This window comes from Schistocerca gregaria, chromosome 9, assembly GCF_023897955.1.
Source record: "Schistocerca gregaria isolate iqSchGreg1 chromosome 9, iqSchGreg1.2, whole genome shotgun sequence".
In the NCBI taxonomy this organism is placed as follows: Eukaryota; Metazoa; Arthropoda; class Insecta; order Orthoptera; family Acrididae; genus Schistocerca; species Schistocerca gregaria.
Window position 1 is genome coordinate 176,385,602 of NC_064928.1, and position 20,547 is coordinate 176,406,148.

Below are 20,547 nucleotides of genomic sequence, written 5' to 3' on the forward strand. Positions count from 1 at the left end.
TGGTGTTAACTACGCCGCATGCAATAGTGAATGTGAGATTATGGCGAACTGATTAACACGCGTTTGCCTATTCTCAGTGACGAACTGGAAGTAACTTCTTTGCCATCGTCTCCGTCTTCGAAAAGAGAGACACAAAGGAATGCGTAGGGGTTAATGTCAATCTTTGATCTACTATACATAGGTGGTGAAATGAATTTTATATTTACATTTCGATACGACTTGTTGCTACATTGCAGGCAGAAAAGGAAAACAGAGATACTACAGGGTCTTAGTCTGACGTTGGCGACACAGATATACCTATTCAGTGTATGTTTTTGAAATGTCTGGTGTTGTCATTGAAAACTATATATCAGCATCTGTAAGACTACAAATCATACGACAAAGATACTGGCCTGAGATTTTCAACTGCTACAAAAAGAACATGTCTAAGGGTATAACAGAAACTGAAAACTTTCTGTCGCGATTTCCTTCACGTTCTACAATAGCCGATTTTAAATTAGAAACTGAAAAATTAGACACTGAAAAATCCCATACATAGGCGCATCTCCTGTGTTGTCATTACAATAAAGATCTTTCGATAGCTCACTCATGACCTGATGTCCAAGCTGTGCTCGAAATGAACTCAGAACAAAATACGCTACTGGAATGACCGCAGATGGCGTTTATTACGAAATTTTCCGTACAAAAACTTTCAGATTGACTGAAAGTAATAAAACGACTTTTGTCCTTACCTGGTAACGAATTCGCAAACGACTACGCCAACTTTGGAGACGAGCCCCCGGTTTTAAAGTGCGTGATCTACCAGACGATAAGATAGCACCTGGTGAATGCGCTACGTAACTCTGAATTACGTGAGACCTGTTTACGGTTCACATGTTGAGGCGTTACTGTTATCAGGGCCGGAGAACGGACTCTCACTTCGCAATTTTCCGATAGTCGGAAATGTCTGCCATATGAACAAAGGTTTCATTGAAGAATGAACATGAAGACAGTTCTTTGCAAGCCTGTCACTCTAGAAACGCTTCCTAACTTTATTTTAGATTTCGTACGACAAAGAACTTCCTCATAGCACAACTGAATAATTTAAGGTGGTGCTAACATTGACTACACTAAGACTATAGAAACTATAAACCTCACAGTAGGTCTAATGCAGCTGCTCATTATATTTGTATGTGAACTTCACTTCATAGATGTAATTCGTGCAATGTAAATGTGTTTGCACTTCATATCCTACAACATCAGATTAACTGAAAAGGTTTGAGCTAGCATAATAGCAAAACCTTGAAGTCTCCCTCATTGCAACCACGTGCCTTGAAATTTCGCTACAACACTAACTTACCTTACTAGCCGAAAATTTAATCTTCTATACGATAATAATTGTCGTATCTGTCTGTTTAAACACACTAATCTCCAGAGCAACCAGGTAAATTTTCATTGGGGTTTCCACATGTAATTTAAGCTTAGCGTGTGGCAACTATAGACTTCATTTTACTAAACTCGAATCACGAAAAAACAAGAGATCGTGATTTAAAGTTTTATCTAAAATTGTCATCTCAGACGGACGTCTGCTCGGATGTTCAATCACCACGGTATAGTATACCAAAGAGCCAATAGATCGCACGGTTAGTATCGTAGTAGCTACACAAGAGATCCAAGGGTTGGTGCTTTAGGTTCTCTTCTTTTCTTTAGCTCAGTGACGGATGTATTTTCGGAAGCTTGCATCAGTGTCAGTATTAAGTGCCGCGGTCTTATCGTTACGAATACAAACTACCAGTGAATTTACTTGGCTAGGACATATGGACATTCATTTCTCTTGGTGTATTAAAAGCATAACGAGATTGCTTTCGTTCTTTTGACAGGTTTTATTTATGTTTGATTTCTTTAGCAGAAAACTTTTTTATTTCAGAGATAGGGAAAGTAATATCAAGACAGTCCTTTCTCTGTACAAATTTAAAGCAATTATGCATTTGAGAGCAAATAGTACTGTCCAACTGAATAGCGATATACCCAATTAGGTGGGGAACTGAATATCATGACAGTCCCTTCACTATAAATATTTAAAAGAATAATGCACGCGAAAGCAAATAGTACCGTCCAAATGAATTGAGATGTGCGCAATTAGATTACGAAAAATACGATGATTATCATCTACACGGGAAGCGGCTCAAGTTATCCGGAAAAGATCCTATGAGTGCTGGACGCATTTTACACAATAAATTGCCACCCAGAATAAAATGCATTGAAAAGACATCTGTTTTCAGAAAGGGATTAAAAGGTTATTTAATCTCCTTAGCCCTATTTAGTTTAAATGAATAACTGGAAGCTAAACAGTAGAAAGGATCTTGTTCAAGCAGGTAAGCCTTCATAAAAATGTGTGTCCATTAACCAGTAAGTACAAATGTAAAACACATTTACTGACTTATTATATAAGAATGATCCTGCTGTTTGCCCTTTTTTGTTTGTTTCAGCGGCCCTGAAAGACACGTTGCTATAAAGTGAGGCTGCCGGAGTGTAAGTTGGCAGAGATTACACAGCGCAGGGTGTACAGTACTGTAGTGTGATGGAGAAAGCGTAATATTGTGAAAATGTGAAGATGAACAACTGATTCTTGTGTTGTCTGAAAAGTCTTCGTTTCCGTCTATCTATGTTGAAGATACTTTCCTATAGTGATTGAGTATTTATCATAGAGTAATAATTTACATTTTGCTTAATTATGTACGTCAATTTCATGTGATATATATGTAGATACCACACGATGAAATCAGTAAGTCAGTAAATTCATATTATGTTATCCAAGTAAATTCATATTATCTTATCCAAGTAAATTCAATGTTAGTTTGTTTTCGTAAACATAAGATTGAGGTGCTTAATTCTGTCATTGACATAAACTTTAGAAAATGTTTCTATTTTATTTATTTATTTCTTAATCTATCTGTAGACAGTTTTCATTTTAATTGTATAGATTTGGCCACGGTATACAATATATATATATATATATATATATATATATATATATATATATATATATATATATATATATATATATATACCTCAGTTTTATCTATTTACTTCTTAATCCACCTGTCCTACAGGTGTGAGGTATTTTGTTAAGTTTATGTCAGTGACAGAATTAAGCACCCCAATCTTATCATTACAAATACAAATTGACATTGAATTTACAGGGCTGAGACATACGAATTTACTGATTTCACTTTGTGTATTAAAAACTTAAAGGCGCTGCTTTGCTTCTTTCGCTAGGTTTTATTCATAATCTTTGCTAGGAAAAACAGATTTGTGATGAATTCTTCTCGGGTTACCAGCAGAATGGTGGCATCGTCTTGTCGCAACGTTTCGATGAGTTTCGTACCCATTTTCTTCTAGCGAAGTGTGACTTCGCCAGATGATGATGGGTACGAAACTCATCGAAACGTTGCGACAAGACGATGCCACCACTCGGCTGATAACCCTAGTAGAATTCATCATTGGAATACGCCTAGAAAGACTGCAATCGCATAAAACGGATTTATTAAGTTTGCTTTGTGATTTGCGTGCCTAATCATTGTATGAGTAAAAATACCTCGAAAACGATCGTGTCTTTCTGAATACAACAGAATATCTGAAAGACTAAGAACGTGCAATGTCAAGAATCTAATGAAGATTATGAGCTGAGACTTGCTGCAGCTCGAGAACATCAGGCTTTAACTCGGTCTCTGGTAACTGCTCGAAAGCGAGGAGTGACATAGCTCTGATCGAAAGCATCATGCATTATCTCCCTCCTCAGAAACCTCCACTCACCGAGGCTTAAAGTGACCTCTCTCCTAAGCAGCATCGGAAACGTAAATTTTGATGTGTAGTGGCGTAGGCGAGCGAGATTATATACCCTCAATCCCGCTTGTGACTAACAATTTACCGTTTCACTTTAAATGCGTGCAATTCCTGGTGAGTTTATATTACGCCACGACCATAAGAAAGCACGAGGTCATATGCCACGTGTTGCAGGTGTGGACCTTAGTTGCTTTTCGCACGCCCAGCTCTGTGTGACTCTCTCTTGGCTCAGGCGCCTTATCACAGTTCGCGTGCCTCTCCCCGTCGGAGATTCGAGACCCTCGCGCATCGGTGTGTGTGTGTGTGTGTGTGTGTGTGTGTGTGTGTGTGTGTGTGTGTGTGTAGTCCTTAAAAATGGTTCAAATGGCTCTGAGCACTATGGGACTTAACATCTTAGGTCATCAGTCCCCTAGAACTTAGAACTACTTAAACCTAACTAACCTAAGGACATCACACAACACCCAGCCATCACGAGGCAGAGAAAATCCCTGACCCGCCGGGAAACGAACCCGAGAACCCGGGCGTGGGAAGCTGTGTAGTCCTTAGCGTAAGTTAGTTTAAGTTAGATTAAGTAGTGTGTAAGCCTAGGGACTGATGACCTCAGAAGTTTGGTCTCATAGGAACTTATCACAACTTTCCAGTTGCCTCTCTCTTGTGTTAGTGAAGTTCTTTCTTCACATCCCCAATCACACTACTTCAGATGGTGTATACAAAGAAGCTTTATAAGTCAAAAATAAATTCCACACGTATGAAATGTCGGGCACAGCTGTAAATAAATACCATGGAAATGGCGGGTTTCTTAGCTAGTTGATAAATGAGAAAATGCCCTCACTGCCTCTGAAGGACGTAATTCTTATGTGAACAAATGAAAAGATTTGAATAAAAATGAGAGGAGTGGAAAATAAGTTTGTAATAACCCCAAATTATACGAGTACTAAATATACAGGGTGTTACAAAAAGGCACGGCCAAACTTTCAGGGTACATTCCTCACACACAAAGAAAGAAAATTTGTTATGTGGACATGTGTCCGGAAACGCTTACTTTCCATGTTAGAGCTCATTTTATTACTTCTCTTCAAATCATATTAATCATGGAATGGAAACACACAGCAACAGAACGTACCAGCGTGACTTCAAAGACTTTGTTACAGGAAATGTTCAAAATGTCCTCCGTTAGCGAGGATACGTGCATCCACCCTCCGTCGCATGGAATCCCTGATGCGCTGTTGCAGCCCTGGAGAACGGCGTATTGTATCACAGACGTCCACAATACGAGCACGAAGAATCTCTACATTTGGTACAGGGGCTGCGTAGACGAGAGCTTTCAAATGCCCCCATAAATGAAAGTAAAGAGGGTTGAGGTCAGGAGAGCGTGGAGGCCATGGAATTGGTCCGCCTCTACCAATCCGTCGGTCACCGAATCTGTTGTTGAGAAGCGTACGAACACTTAGACTGAAATGTGCAGGAGCTCCATCGTGCATGAACCACATGTTGTGTCGTACTTGTAAAGGCACATGTTCTAGCAGCAAAGGTAGAGTATCCCGTATGAAATCATGGCGGTGAGTCGAGGAAGTACAGTGCATACTGACGAAACTAAAATGAGCTCTAACATGGAAATTAAGCGTTTCCGGACACATGTCCACATAACATCTTTTCTTTATTTGTGTGTGAGAAATGTTTCCTGAAAGTTTGGCCGTACCTTTTTGTAACACCCAGTATTTTGTTATAGTATTCAGAAAATTAATACACATTATCATATTTGACATAAAAGTATCCTGTAGCTGAACACCTCACTCTACATGGCCATAGATTTATAATAATGCCCATAGTATAATTTAATGAGTGGAAAAGGAATGTGATAAGATACTTGGAACCCCAAATGACTGAAGAGAAATTGTTTCTCACGTGTTCTAGCGAAACTGTGGACTCGACCAAAGAACTAATATTTTCCTCCTTGAGTACGACTGTGAACTATTTAGCGTAAATAAATATGATACGCCACGACGTACAATTACGCCGATGCAGCGAAGCAAGCAACGGTCTCAACATAAAACTGGAAGATTTCGATTCAGTTGGCCATTTCTTTAACACAAGACAATCGATCTCTACTAAACAGGTCGGCAAGACCACACAGTACTGGGCAGAAAAGAAGAAAATGTCCATTTTGTTTCCTGACCACGCGGTCCACGCTAACCGGTTCTGCGCGTGTAGCAATTCTATTGGCCGTCTCACGTGAGAGTTTACGTGAGTTGCTTAAGACATGCCTTACAGTTTCCAACCAAGGATAAGCTACTCTGGCAGGTGAATGACTGACTTTAGGCTCTTTGAGGCAGTCGAGTGATTATGAACACATGGCATGAAATGTGTCTGCAGCAGAAGACTTTCATTATACGAATTATTTGTCAGCCGGTCCGTGTGCCCGTGCGGTTCTAGGCGCTTCAGTCTGGAACCGCGTGACCGCTACGGTCGCAGGTTCGAATCCTGCCTCGGAAATGGATGTGTGTGATGTCCTTAGGTTAGTTAGGTTTATGTCGTTCTAAGTTCTAGGGGACTGATGACCACAAATGTTAAGTCCCATAGTGCTCAGAGCCAATTATTTGACAGTTGGTTTATATTTAACTTCCAGAATGAGATTCTCACACTGCAGCGGAGTGTGCGCTGATATGAAACTTCCTGGCAGATTAAAACTGTGTGCTGGGACCGAGACTCGAACTCGGGACCTTTGCTTTTCGCGGGCAAGTGTTCTACCACCTGAGCTACCCAAGCACGACTCACGCCCCGTCCTAACTGCTTTACTTCGGCAGGTACCTCGTCTCCTACGTTCCAAACTTTACTTTGGAACCACTTGCCCGCGACAGGCAAAGGTTCGAGTATTGGTCAGGTACACAGTTTAAATCTGCCAGGAAGTTGCACACCTTTAGATAGATATTACACGTAACAGATACAATCTTAAGAACCTTCTGCTTTGTAAAGTTTGCTCTCATCCAATCATTCCTTCCACTCTCTCTCTCTCTCTTTTCTTTCTCTCCCTCCGCCTTCAGCATTTCATTCCTATCTCTGAATCCCAATCACATTTTTTATTTATGTATTATTTTACAACTGTTCGCAACATAAGTATTGCACTTAAAGTTTGGAAGATGTCACCTGATTACATAAACGAGTATGAAATTTAAGCTACATAATCTTGAATCGGATTTTTGACCACTACAAATAATTATTCCAACGCATGTTGTGTTTACACCTAATAGTTTCCAGACGCAATCTTTGTTTTCAAAACATGACAGACTTTACAGAAGCTCTCCTGCGAACCATGCAGGACTAGCATTTCTGGAAGAAAGGATATTGCGGAGACATGGCTTAGCCACATCCTGGGGAATGTTTCCAGAGCGAGATTTTCACTCTGGAGCGAAGTGTAGAGCACTTGCCCTCGAAAAGCAAAGGTCTCGAGTTCGAGTCTCGGTCCGGCCCACAGTTTTAATCTGCCAGGAAGTTTTATATTTAACTTGTTTTTCCTCTCTGATTTCTAATACAGTTGTCTTGAAGAAAGCAGTCACGTTGTCATGTGCGAATGCCATCGGAATTTTCGGGTAAAAAGTCAAAGTGAATGTTGAGGCTCAGCCTGAACTTTTACAGTGTGTTGGCTACAACACAAACACAATTTGGGACCGTTTTTGTTGGCTATTTACTACATAAAAAACTCCTTGTATGATACTCAAGTCTCCCTCTCACTCATCAGCATTTTATATTCAAAGTGAAAATCCGAAATCATTCTAAGAATTTTACACTACTGGTCATTAAAATTGGTACACCACGAAGACGACGTGCTAGAAAAGCGAAATTTTACCGACAGGAAGAAGATGCTGTGATATGCAAATGATTAGCTTTTCAGAGCATTCACACTAGGTTGGCGCCGGTGGCGACACCTACAACGTGCTTCATGAGGAAAGTTTCCAACCGAATTCTCATACACAAACAGCAGTTGACCGGCGCTGCCCGCTGAAACGTTGTTGTGATGCCTTGTGTTCGATTTTGATAAAGGTCGGATTGTAGCCTATCGCGATTGCGGTTTATCGTATCGCGACATTGCTGCTCGCATTGTTTAAGATCCAATGACTGTTAGCAGAATATGGAATCGGTGGGTTCAGGAGGGTAATACGGAACGCCGTGCTGGATCCCAAAGGCCTCGTATCACTAGCAGTCGAGATGACAGGCATCTTATCCGCATGGCTGTAACGGATCGTGCAGCCATGTCTCGATCCCTGAGTCAACAGACGGGGACGTTTGCAAGACAATAACCATCTGCACGAAGAGTTCGACGACGTTTGCAGCAGCATGGACTGTCAGCTCGGAGACCATGGCTGCGGTTACCCTTGACGCTGCATCACAGACAGGAGCGTCTGCGATGGTGTACTCAACAACGAACCTGGGTGCACGAATGGCAAAACATCATTTTTTCGGATGAATCCACGTTCTGTTTACAGCACCATGATGGTCGTATCCGTGTTTGGCGACATCGCGGTGAACGCACATTGGAAGCGTGTATTCGTCATTGCGATAATGGCGTATTATCAGCCGTGGTGGTATGGGGTGTCATTGGTTACACGTCTCGGTCACCTCTTGTTTGCATTGACGGCTCTTTGAACAGTGAATGTTACATTTCAGATGTGTTACGGACCGTGGCTCCACCCTTCATTCGATCCCTTCGAAACCCTACATTTCAGCAGGATAATGCACGACCGCATGTTGCAGGTCCTGTACAGGCCTTTCTGGATACAGAAAATGTTCGACTGCTTCCCTGGCCAAGACATTTTTCAGATCTCTCACCAACTGAAAACCTCTGGTCAATGGGGACCGAGCAACTGGTTCGTCACAATACGCCGGTCAGTACTCTTGATGAACTGTGGTATCGTGTTGAAGCTGCATGGGCAGCTGTATCTGCACACGCCATACAAGCTCTGTTTGACTCAATGCCCAGGCGTATCAAGGCCGTTATTACGGCCAGAGGTGGTTGTTCTGGGTACTGACTTCTCATAGTATTATATATTTGTCCAATAAATACCCGTTTATCATTTGCAATTCTTCACGGTGTAGCAATTTTAATGGCCAGTAGTGTAACACCATTACATTTCGCTTCTGACTGACAAAGAAATTTCTCGCAGATTTGCTAGGGAAATTCCCCATCTTCGTTTGACCTGCCATCGATGGCAGTACTCCACCTCGTAATAGTTGACAGCTATATTTGATGCAATTTCCGAGAACATTTCTCATAGAGAACAACGGTTTCTCTTAGTACTTTAAAATGAACATAAACAGTATTAACCGCAAGAAACCTTTATCTTTGTGGTTACCGGTTTCTGTCAATTTCTGACCATCTTCAGATGTCACACGATGATGATAGATGGTGCTTCCAAAGCCTACGATCATGGGATGAGGTCTGAAGATGGTCAGAAGATGTCGGTGATGTTTGCGACGAATGTCTGAGAACTATATACAACGGTAGGTGTTATTCTGTCTCCATTAATGGAACAGTACCAAGTGGGGAGTGTAATCTGTGCTGATTAATACTGAATTGCATATTGACAGGTGCGTGTTCTCTGATTAAGCAAGAGACTGCGGGTTGTGATAAGCACATGCTGTCTCATGTTGAGTTAGACCAGGGCTCTCCAAACTTTTTAGTCCGTGGGCCACATTGAATGCTCCACGAAGTAATAAGGGCCAAGATCTACCTAGTGGGATTAAAGCACCCTAGCACTCAACGATCACCGTAATGTAAGGCTAAAGGAAAGATGAAATCGCAAAAATCTGAGGTTGTGGGAATAGTTAACACTGAAACGAACTACGATTTTTATTTAAGTACATAATTTTGTTTGGTGGACGTACCTGACCGAAATTCTGGCGTATTTTACTCTGGCGAATTTCAGCGACAAAAAATTGTATCACTCCACATTCTTCACGAAAGCGTCCTGCAAAGTTAACGAAATCTCAAAATCATTGTTAGCAACACTATTACTGCAAGACGTAACAGATGTCGTTGTTGTTGTTGTTGTTGTTGCTATTGTCTTCAGTCCTGAGACTGGTTTGATGCAGCTCTCCATGTTACTCTATCCTGTGATAGCTTCTTTATCTCCCAGTACTTACTGCAACATACATCCTTCTGAATCTGCATAGTGTATTCATCTCTTGGTCTCCCTCTATGATTTTTACCCTCCACGCTGCCCTCCAATACTAAATTGGTGATCCCTTGATGCCTCAGAACATGTCACACCAACCGATCCCTTCTTCTATTCAAGTTGTGCCACAAACTCCCCTTCTCCCCAATTCTGACCAATACCTCCTCATTAGTTATGTGATCTACCCATCTAATCTTCAGCATTCTTCTGTAGCACCACATTTCGAAATCTTCTATTCTCTTCTTGTCCAAACTATTTATCATCCATGTTTCACTTCCATACATGGCTACACTCCAAACAAATATTTTCAGAAATGACTTCCTGACACTTAAATCTATATTCGATGTTAACAAATTTCTCTTCTTCAGAAACGCTTTCCTTGCCATTGCCAGTCTACATTTTATATCCTCTCTACTTCGACCATCGTCAGTTATTTTACTTCCTAAATAGCAAAACTCCTTTACTACTTTAAGTGTCTCATTTCCTAATCTAATTCCCTCAGCATCACCCGACTTAATTTGACTACATTTCATTATCCTCGTTTTGCTTTTGTTGATGTTCAACTTATACCCTCCTTTCAAGACACTGTCCATTCCGTTCAGCTGATCTTCCAAATCCTTTGCCATCTCTGGCAGAATTACAATGTCGTCGGCGAACCTCAACGTTTTTATTTCTTCTCCATAGAATTTAATACCTACTCCGAATTTTTCTTTTGTTTCCTCTACTGCTTCCTCAATATACAGATTGAATAACATCGGGGACAGGCTACAACCCTGTCTCACTCCCTTGCCAACCGCTGCTTCCCTTTCATGCCCCTCGACTCGTATAACTAATATCTCGTTTCTGCACAAATTGTAAATAGCCTTTCGCTCCCTGTGTTTTACCCCTTCCACCTTCAGAATTTGAAAGAGATTATTGCAGTCAACATTGTCAAAATCTTTCATACAAATGCTAGAAATGTAGGTTTGCCTTTCCTTAATCTATTTTCTAAGATAAGTCGTAGGGTCAGTATTGTCTCACGTGTTCCATCATTTCTGCGGAATCCAAACTGATCTTCGCCGAGGGCTGCTTCTACCAGTTTTTCCATTCGTCTGTAAAGAATACGCGTTAGTATTTTGCAGCCATGACTTATTAAACTGATAGCTCGGTAATTTTCGTATGTGTCAACACCTGCATTCTTTGGGATTGGAATCATTATATTCTTCTTCAAGTCTGAGGGGATTTCGCCTGTCTGATACATCTTGCTCACCAGATGGTAGAGTTTTGTTAGGACTGGCTCTCCCAAGGCCGTCAGTAATTCCAATGGAATGTTGTCTACTCCCGGGACCTTGTTTCGACTCAGGTCTTTCAGTGCTCTGTCAAACTCTACACGCAGTATCGTATCTCCCATTTCATCTTCTTCTACATCCTCTTCCATTTCCATAGTATTGTCCTCAAGTACATCGTCCTCTATATATTCCTTCCACCTTTCTGCTTTCCCTTCTTTGGTTAGAACTGGGTTTCCATCTGAGCTCTTGATATTCAGACAAGTGGCTCTCTTTTCTCCAAAGGTCTCTTTAATTTTCCTGTAGGCAGTATCTATCTTACCCCTAGTGAGATAAGACTCTACATCCTTACATTTGTCCTCTAGCCATCCCTGCTTAGCCATTTTGCACTTTCTGTCGATCTTCTTTTTGAGACGTTTGTATTCCCTTTTGCCTGCTTCATTTACTGCGTTTTTATATTTTCTCCTTTCATCAATTAAATTCAGTATTTTTTCTGTTACCCAAGGATTTCTACTAGCCCTCGTCTTTTTACCTACTTGATCCTCTGCTGCCTTCACTACTTCATCCCTCAGAGTTACCCATTCTTCTTCTACTGTATTTCTTTCCCCCATTCCTGTCAATTGTTCCCTTATGCTCTCCCTGGAACTCTGTACAACCTCTGGTTTAGTTAGTTTATCCAGGTCCCATGTCCTTAAATTCCCACCTTTTTGCAGTTTCTTCAGTTTTAATCTACAGTTCATAACCAATAGATTGTGGTCAGAGTCCACATCTGCCCCTGGAAATGTCTTACAATTTAAAACTTGGTTCCTAAATCTCTGTCTTACCATTATATAATCTATCTGATACCTTCTAGTATTCCCAGGATTCTTCCACGTATACAACCTTCTTTTATGATTCTTGAACCAAGTGTTAGCTATAATTAACAGAGGTAGAGTATGTCGACGCATTGTTATTTCAAGAGGCGCAACAATAAGTTTAGCAGATTCAGAAGGATGTAGGTTGCAGTAGGTACTGGGAGATGAAGCAGCTTGCACAGGATAGAGTAGCATGGAGAGCTGCATCAAACCAGTCTCAGGACTGATGACAACAACAACAACAACAATGTAGACCCGTAGCGAGTAGCAGAGCCAATGTCGCGGTGTATTGGTCGCGATAGGCCTCGAAACTCAACTGTTGGCAGTATAGGTACCACCTCAAATATTTGCCGGGCCGGATACCGGGGAAGTCCGGCCAGCTAACGGGGGCCAATTTGCCGGCTCTCGCGGGCCGGTTTCGGCCCGCGGGCCGTAGTTTGGAGACGCCTGAGTTAGACGACCAGTGGATGCACGCTATTGGTACGGACGTAGTGTATTAATACGTTTTCTAGGTACGCGCACTTCTATTTATGTTCACATTATGGGTTACCGCCGAGTTTTTCATATCCTTATTGTACGTTTTAGTGGTTTAAAAATATTATTGTAGCTGTACAGTAAATATGCAGCCGGATGGCAACTGTGATTACCGTAATTTCCTTACGTGCGAATTCTGGTCCCTGATTGTACCCCACCTTCAGCCGTTAATCATACATACGGCGCACGTTAAGTTTGTGTTAATATTCAGTCTCAACAAATTTAGGAAGTGGCAAGTTTAGAGGTGAATGTAGGCTGCGCTGATTCGAATACATTTAAATAATAAATTTGTTTGCATGCCCATCTTCAACAACAGCTGATAAAAAAATCAGTTATTGTTGGTTTTTCGGACTAGAGTTTACTGCAACCTAATAAAACAAAATTTTACACCAGATGCGTTTCGCTATTAGTTATAAAGCACCTTCCGTGATTATTCAGCAAATTGGATATACAGGGTGGTTCATTGATAAGGACCGGGCCAAATATCTCACGAAATAAGCGTCAAACGAAAAAACTACAAAGAACGAAACTTGTCTAGCTTGAAGGGGGAAACCAGATGGCGCTATGGTTGGCCCGCTAGATGGCGCTGCCATAGGTCAAATGGATATCAGCTGCGTTTTTTTAAAATAGGAACCCCCAATTATTATTACATATTCGTGTAGTACGTAAAGAACTATGAATGTTTTAGTTGGACCACATTTTTCGCTTTGTGATAGATGGAGCTTTAATAGTCACAAACGTATAAGTACGTGGTATCACGTAACATTCCGTCAGTGCGGACGGTATTTGCTTCGTGATACATTACCCGTGTTGAAATGAACCGTTTATCAATTTCAGAAAAGGTCGATATCCTGTTGATGTATGGCTATTGTGCTCAAAATGCCCATTGGGCATGTGCTTTGTAGGCTACTCGGTATCCTGGACGACACCATACAAGTGTCCGGACCGGATAGTTACGTTATTTAAGGAAACAGGAAGTGTTCAGCCACACGCGAAACGTCAACCACGACCTGCAACAAATGACGATGCCCACTGTTTTAGCTGCTGTCGCGGCTAATCTGCAAATCAGTAGCATACAAATTGCGCGAGAAATGGGATTCTCAAAAACGTTGGCATTGAGAAGGCTAGATCAACATCGATTGTACTCGTATGATATTTCTGAGCACCAGGAATTGCATGGGGACGACTTTGAACGTACAGTTCTGCCGCTGGGCACAAGAGAAATTACGGGACAATGACAGATTTTTTGCACGTGTTCGAATAAGCGACGAAGCGTCATTCACCAACAGCGGTAACGTAAACCGGCATAATATGGACTATTGGACAACGGAAAATCCACGATGGCTGCGACAAGTGGAACATCAGCGACCTTGGCGGGTTAATATATGGTGCGGCAATGTGGGAGGTAGGATAATTGGCCCCCCATTTTATCGATGGCAATTTGAATGATGCAATGTATGCTGATTTCCTACGTAATGTTCTACCGATGTTACTACAAGATGTTTCACTGCATGGCAGAATTGCGATGTACTTCCAACATGATGGATGTCTGGCACATAGCTCGCGTGCGGCTGAAGCGGTATTGAATAGCACATTTCATGACAGGTGGATTCGTCGTCGAAGCACCATACCATGGCCCGCACGTTCACCGGATCTGACGTCCCCGGATTTCTTTATGTGGGGAAATTTGAAGGATATTTGCTATCGTGATCCACCGACAACGCCTGACAACATGCGTCAGCCCATTGTCAATGCATGTGCGAACATTACGGAAGGCGAACTACTCGCTGTTGAGAGGAATGTCGTTACACGTATTGCCAAATGCACTGAGGTTGAAGGACATCATTTTGAGCATTTATTGCATTAATGTGGTATTTACAGGTAACCACGCTGTAACAGCATGCGTTCTTAGAAATGATAAGTTCACAAACGTACATGTACCACATTGGAACAACCGAAATAAAATGTTCAAACGTACCTACGTTCTGTATTTTAATTTCTAAATCCTACCTGTTACCAATTGTTCGTCTACAATTGTAAGTCAAATGTTTGTGACTATTACAGTGCCATCTATCACAAAGCGAAAAAAATGGTCCACCTGAGAAATTCATATTTCTTTACGTACTACACGAATATGTAATTAAAATGGGGGTTCTCATTTTAAAAAACGCAGTTGATATCCGTTTGACCTACGGCAGCGCCATCTAGCGGGCCAACCATAGCGCCATCTGGTTTCCCCCTTCAAGCTAGACATGTTTCGTTCTTTCTAGTTTTTTCGTTCGACGTTTATTTCGTGAGATGTTTGGTCCGGTCACGATCAATGGACCACCGTGTCTGTATATGTCTGTATATTTTAGGTTGTTTTAGATTTAAAAAAAAAGCGTTTTGCTTATAAAGTTGGAGAGCAAGTTACTTACGCTGTTTCTTTACGTATTGTCTAAAGCACTGCTTCTTCCCTCCTTGATATGAGAGGTTGATGTCGAAAGACTTTATTTAATATACGTATGTATCAGTTTTTGCCATTCTGTAGTATTTCTTGCTGTACACTTGGGTTAATTACACTTCACCTTCGTATATCTTTCACTCTGCCCAGTGTTGCAGTGTTTATGTCTGTTCGTTTGTTTTCGTGGAAGTTTTCGGCGTTGCCAACCTGTAAAACTACATTTTTTCCGCACGCGTATGTGTATGTGTGTGTGTGTGTGTGTGTGTGTGTGTGTGTGTGTAATAAGGGGATGGGAATGGAGAGGAGAGAGAAAGTGTGTGTGTGTGTGTGTGTGTGTGTGTGTGTGAGAGAGAGAGAGAGAGAGAGAGAGAGAGAGAGAGAGAGAGAGAGAGAGATTTGAATGTGAGGGAGTATAGAGAGTGTATGTATGTCATGTGTGTGTGAATGAGTGTAAATTAGTGAAAATGTCTTGTATGTTTGGTAAAGATGTGAGAGCAAATGAAATGGTAATTCTTTTTCTTTTGTTTTTGGCGATGAGTGGGGAAGGCCTGGATGGATGATGAATAGGAGAGAACCTGGGAACAGAGTCTATGGTTGTATGTGCATATTTAAGGTTATATAACTTCAGTTCGAGTTACGAAGGTGAAGTGTAAGTGACCCAAATACAGCGCAAGAATACTGCAGAACGGCAAAAACTACCAAATGTATACGTGAAACGAGGTCTTTCGACATTAACCGCTGCCAGCAAGGAGTAGGAAGCAGCTGTTTGGAGAATTTGTAAGGAAATACCGTAAGTAACTTGCACCACAACATTATAAACAAAACGCAGTGTTTAATCTAAGGCAACCTAAAATGTAAAAACATATGTTTCCAATTTGCAGAATAAGCACGGAAGAGACTTTATGAAAAAAGGAGAAATGCGTCTGGTGTAAAATTCTGTTTAATTGATTTGCGGTAAGCTCAGGACGGAAAAAGAAATAATAACTGACCTTTAAATTAATTTGAATGTTTCTCATTGAAGAACATACAGGTAAATGTGCCATTTCTGGCTTTTGATGTAATATGGTATAACTGTAACGTAGAGGGTGAAAATGGTTCAAATGGCTCTGAGCACTATAGGACTTAACATCGATGGTCATCAGTCCCCTAGAACTTAGAACTACTTAAACCTAACTAACCTAAGGACATCACACAACACCCAGTCATCACGAGGCAGAGAAAAATCCCTGACCCCACCGGGAATCGAACCCGGGAACCCGGGCTTGGGCGTAGAGGGTGACTCGACTGCCCATACCGATGACAATCTATGCGACCCGCAATGTAATAACTGGTCTTCAAAAACCACGTGTGAGATTTTCAATTTGTCTCGCTCGTTACATGAATCCTGTAGAGTAAAAGAACAAAACCGTTTTGTAAGAAATTTACTGCAGTTAAATTTGTACTTGGATGCATTTCCGCTGGAGGTTGTAGTTTTCGAATTATTCAAGAAAAACGTACAAAAGTGTCCTGCGAACGGACCTCCACTGCCACACTCAGCCCCCACCGGTCAGGATTTGTAGTACGTTGTTCAAGGCATTCCGTCCTACCGCGGCACAAATATTTGGGACTGCTCGAATTATTTCGCACATTCGACCTTATTTGATCTTCATTGGTTGGTAGGACATGTTTTGAGGCATCAAGGGATCATGAATTTAGCATTGGAGGGCTGCATGGAGGGTAAAAATCGTAGAGGGAGACCAAGAGATGAATACACTAAGCTGATTCAGAAGAATGTAGGTTGCAGTAAGTACTGGGAGATGAAGAAACTTGCACAGGATAGAGTAACATGGAGAGCTGCATCAAACCAGTCTCAGGACTGAAGACCACAACAGCAACGCTTGACATTATTGCGCCACTGGCTTAGACGAGCACTTACAAATTGAAAAACTGACCCAGCAATTTTGTGAATTTTAACAGAGTTAGAATTACATCGTTCTATTTGTCAGACCTTCTGACTACGAAACTACAATGTTTTTAATAGTTAAGTTTGTCAAAGTGATGAGTTCTAGCGTAATGTTTACAAAATTCGGTTTTCAGTCACTGCCCTCACCGACATGTTTAAATGAGTAATGTTAACGAAAATGTTGACTACGCTGTTAGCATAATGCGACCGCTACGGTCGCACATTCGAACCTTCCCTCGAGCATGGGTGTGTGTGATGTCCTGAGGTTAGTTAGGTTTAAGTAGTTCTAAGTTCTAGGGGTCTGATGACCTCAGAAGTTAAGTCCCATAGTGTTCAGAGCCATTTGAACCATTTTTGTTAGTATAATATTCTAGTTAAAATAGATCAAAAAGGTCCAACATCGGGAATAGTTCATGTAGTTGGAATTGTTGTGCAGTGGTATGAGGGAGGGCCGAGAGTAATATAAAAAAAGTCCTGCCTGCTGAGGGATGAATTTGGGGGTGGAGATGTGTTTGAAGGTAACTTTTGTACTTTTTCTTGAATAACTCGAAAACCGTTGCCTGCAGCGAAGACGTATCCCAGCGCAGAATTTAACTATATGAAATTTCCTACAAAAAGGTTATATCAGTTTTTCTGTAGGACTAACTGTTTGCGCAGCGAGCGAGAGAATGTGAAAATATCGTGCGTTGCGTCTGAAAACAGGAAATGACATTGTGAGTTGCATAAAACGACACCGGTAGGGGCAGCTGAATTACTCTGTGTAATAGGCTACTATAGCTTAAGATGCACGCATTTGTGTGAGAATCATATGTTCCTTCGGTTTTGAACTGTAAGCATACACTGACTCAGCAAATAGCGTGGGATAGTGGGGCATAAAAGGTGCAGGTGTGTTATATGCGAACCACACTCCAGCTGCAGTCGTATAGGAGGCGTCCTGAGAAGCGGTTTAAGAAGCAACGTCGCGAAATGACGCCGTTCGAACGGGGTATGGCGGTCGGTGTCCAACGGACGACGGTACTTTCGACTTAGGCAGTGGTGCAGTGGTTCGGCTTCATACTTTCAACTGTGTCCGTGGTGCATCGCGAACGTTTGAACTGGTTGAATAAGGTTATCGCAGCCAACAACAGACGAATTACCGGTCGTCTATCCACCCTCGATGACCGTAACCGGCGACATCTGAAGCGCATCGCCAATAGTGACACAAGGGCAAACAGTGCAACAAATACGGCTCAGTTCAACACAGGACGTGCTAGACACGCCTCCCACTGGATAGCCGGTCGAACACGGGGTCCATGCCGGCCGGAGTGGCCGAGCGGTTCTAGGCGCTACAGTCTGGAACCGCGAGACCGCTACGGTCGTAGGTTCGAATGCTGCCTCGGGCATGGATGTGCGTGATGTCCTTAAGTTAGTTAGGTTACAGTAGTTCTAAGTTCTAGGGGACTGATGACCACGGCAGTTAAGTCTCATAGTGCTCAGAGCCGTATGAAACATTTTTTGAACGGGGTCCATGGACTAAGGGAGCGGGCGCCGCACACGTGCGCCACTGTTAACCCAACGTCATCGGCCAAAACGGTTCACAGAGCGAACAAATCGATGGATCCCGCCTGCCAACACGGTGTGGTCCAAAGTGGTGGTGTCTCCGTTGCGGACTGGGATGCTTTTTTCTAGTATGGATTGGGCCCCATAGTTGTTCCGAAGGGACTGAATAATCAGCGACACGCTGCGCCGCCTGAGGACAGTCTTCTCCCATTTTTGGCCTTCCAAAATGCTGATGGTTCTGCGCTATTTCAAGATGAGACAGCTTAGGGAATAGTTCCAGGAACATGCAGAGGAGGTCCACAGATTGAGATGGCCACTGCGGAGTCCAGATTTGAATCCCATCGAGCAAATCTGGGCGGTCATGTAAGGCAGGCCGCGCGCCATGGATCGTGCACAGACGAACAGACCAGAATTGGCTGCCGCTCTACAAACGATTTGACGCCAGCTGCTTCCAGAGGAGTAGCAGAGACCTGTAGACTGACTTCCGCTGCGTCTTGCAGCAGGTCAGAGAGACAGAGGAAACCCCACGAGAGATTAGGAGCCAATCCCATGATATTGGCTCGGTCAGTGTATTTCAAGGCAGGTTCAATGGTTCAAATGGCTCTGAGCACTATGGGACTTAACTTCTCAGGTCATCAGTCCCCTAGATCTACTTAAACCTAACTAACCTAAGGACATCACGCACATCCATGCCCGAGGCAGGATTCGAACCTGCGACCGTAGCGGTCGAGCGGTTCCAGACTGTAGCGCCTAGAACCTCTCGGCCACTCCGGCCGGCAGGGCAGGGAATCCGAATCTCTGATTTTATGAACAAGAAGAAGTTGAGGAAATGCTGCAGTGGCACCAGAAATATACCCACAGAGAAGGGAAATAGCAGCAGCTCTGTTAAGCGGATGAATTTCCTCAACAATTGTTAAAAATTTACACTAATGGCTGTTAAAATTGCTACACCAAGTAGAAATGCAGATGATAAACGGATATTCATTGGACAAATATACAGCAGTTGAGCGGCTTTGCAGCAGCATGGAGCTCGGAGACCATGGCTGTGCTTACCATTGACGCTGCATCCCAGAAAGGAGCGCCTGCGATGATGTACTCAACGACGAACCTGGGTGCACGAACCGCAAAAGGTCATCTTTTCGGATGAAACCAGGTTCTGTCCACAGCATCATGATGATCGCATCCGTGTTTGGCGACATCGCGGTGAACGCACATTGGAAGCGTGTATTCGTCATCGCCATACTGGCGTATCACCCGGCGTGATGGTATGGGGTCCCATTGGTTACACGTCTCTGTCACCTCTTCTTCGCATTGACCGCACTTTGAACAGTGGACGTTGCATTTCAGATGTGTTACGACCCGTGGCTCTACCCTTCATTCGATCCCTGTGAAACTCCACATTTCTGCAGGATAATACACGACCGCATGTTGCAGGTCCTGTACGGACCTTTCTGGATACAGAAAATGTTCGACTGCTGCCGTGGCCAGCACATTTTCCAGATCTCTCACCAACTGAAAACGCCTGGTCAATGGTGGCCGAGCAACTGGCTCGTCACAATACGCCAGTCACTACTCTTGATGAATTGTGGTATCGTGTTGAAGTTGCATGGGCAGCTGTACCTGTACACGCCATCCAAGTTCTGTTTGACTCAATGCCCAGGCATATCAAGGCCGTTATTACGGCCAGAGGTGGTTGTTCTGGGTACTGATTATTCAGGATCTATGCACCCAAATTGCGTAAGAAACGTAATCACATGTCATTTCTAGTATAATAAGTTTGTCCAATGAATACCCGTTTATCATCTGCATTTCTTCTTGGTGTAGCAATTTTAATGGCCAGTAGTGTATTTGCTCGGACCATACCGAAATGATTTTCCAGGGTAACTTGAGGAAGCCTGCACAATACAACACAGTCGGAACATTTTTTTTTTTAAGAGGATGATTCTAATTGTTAATTGTTATGGTAGTTGTCAGA

At 42.5% G+C, this 20,547-nt stretch overlaps 1 protein-coding gene across 2 annotated transcripts in view; it reads right to left on the reverse strand.

Moving 5' to 3' along the window:
- The window catches only part of LOC126291583 (luciferin sulfotransferase-like), a 177,702-nt gene that overhangs the window by 76,751 nt on the left and 80,404 nt on the right, over positions 1 to 20,547 (reverse strand). The window contains exon 1 of one of the 2 annotated variants that reach the window (XM_049985116.1): positions 732 to 832. The exons of the other annotated variant lie outside the window; for it this stretch is intronic. The gene's annotated coding sequence lies outside the window, so the exon portion shown is untranslated. Of the gene's footprint in view, positions 1 to 731; positions 833 to 20,547 lie in introns of those variants that run through there. 2 annotated transcript variants of the gene reach the window in all.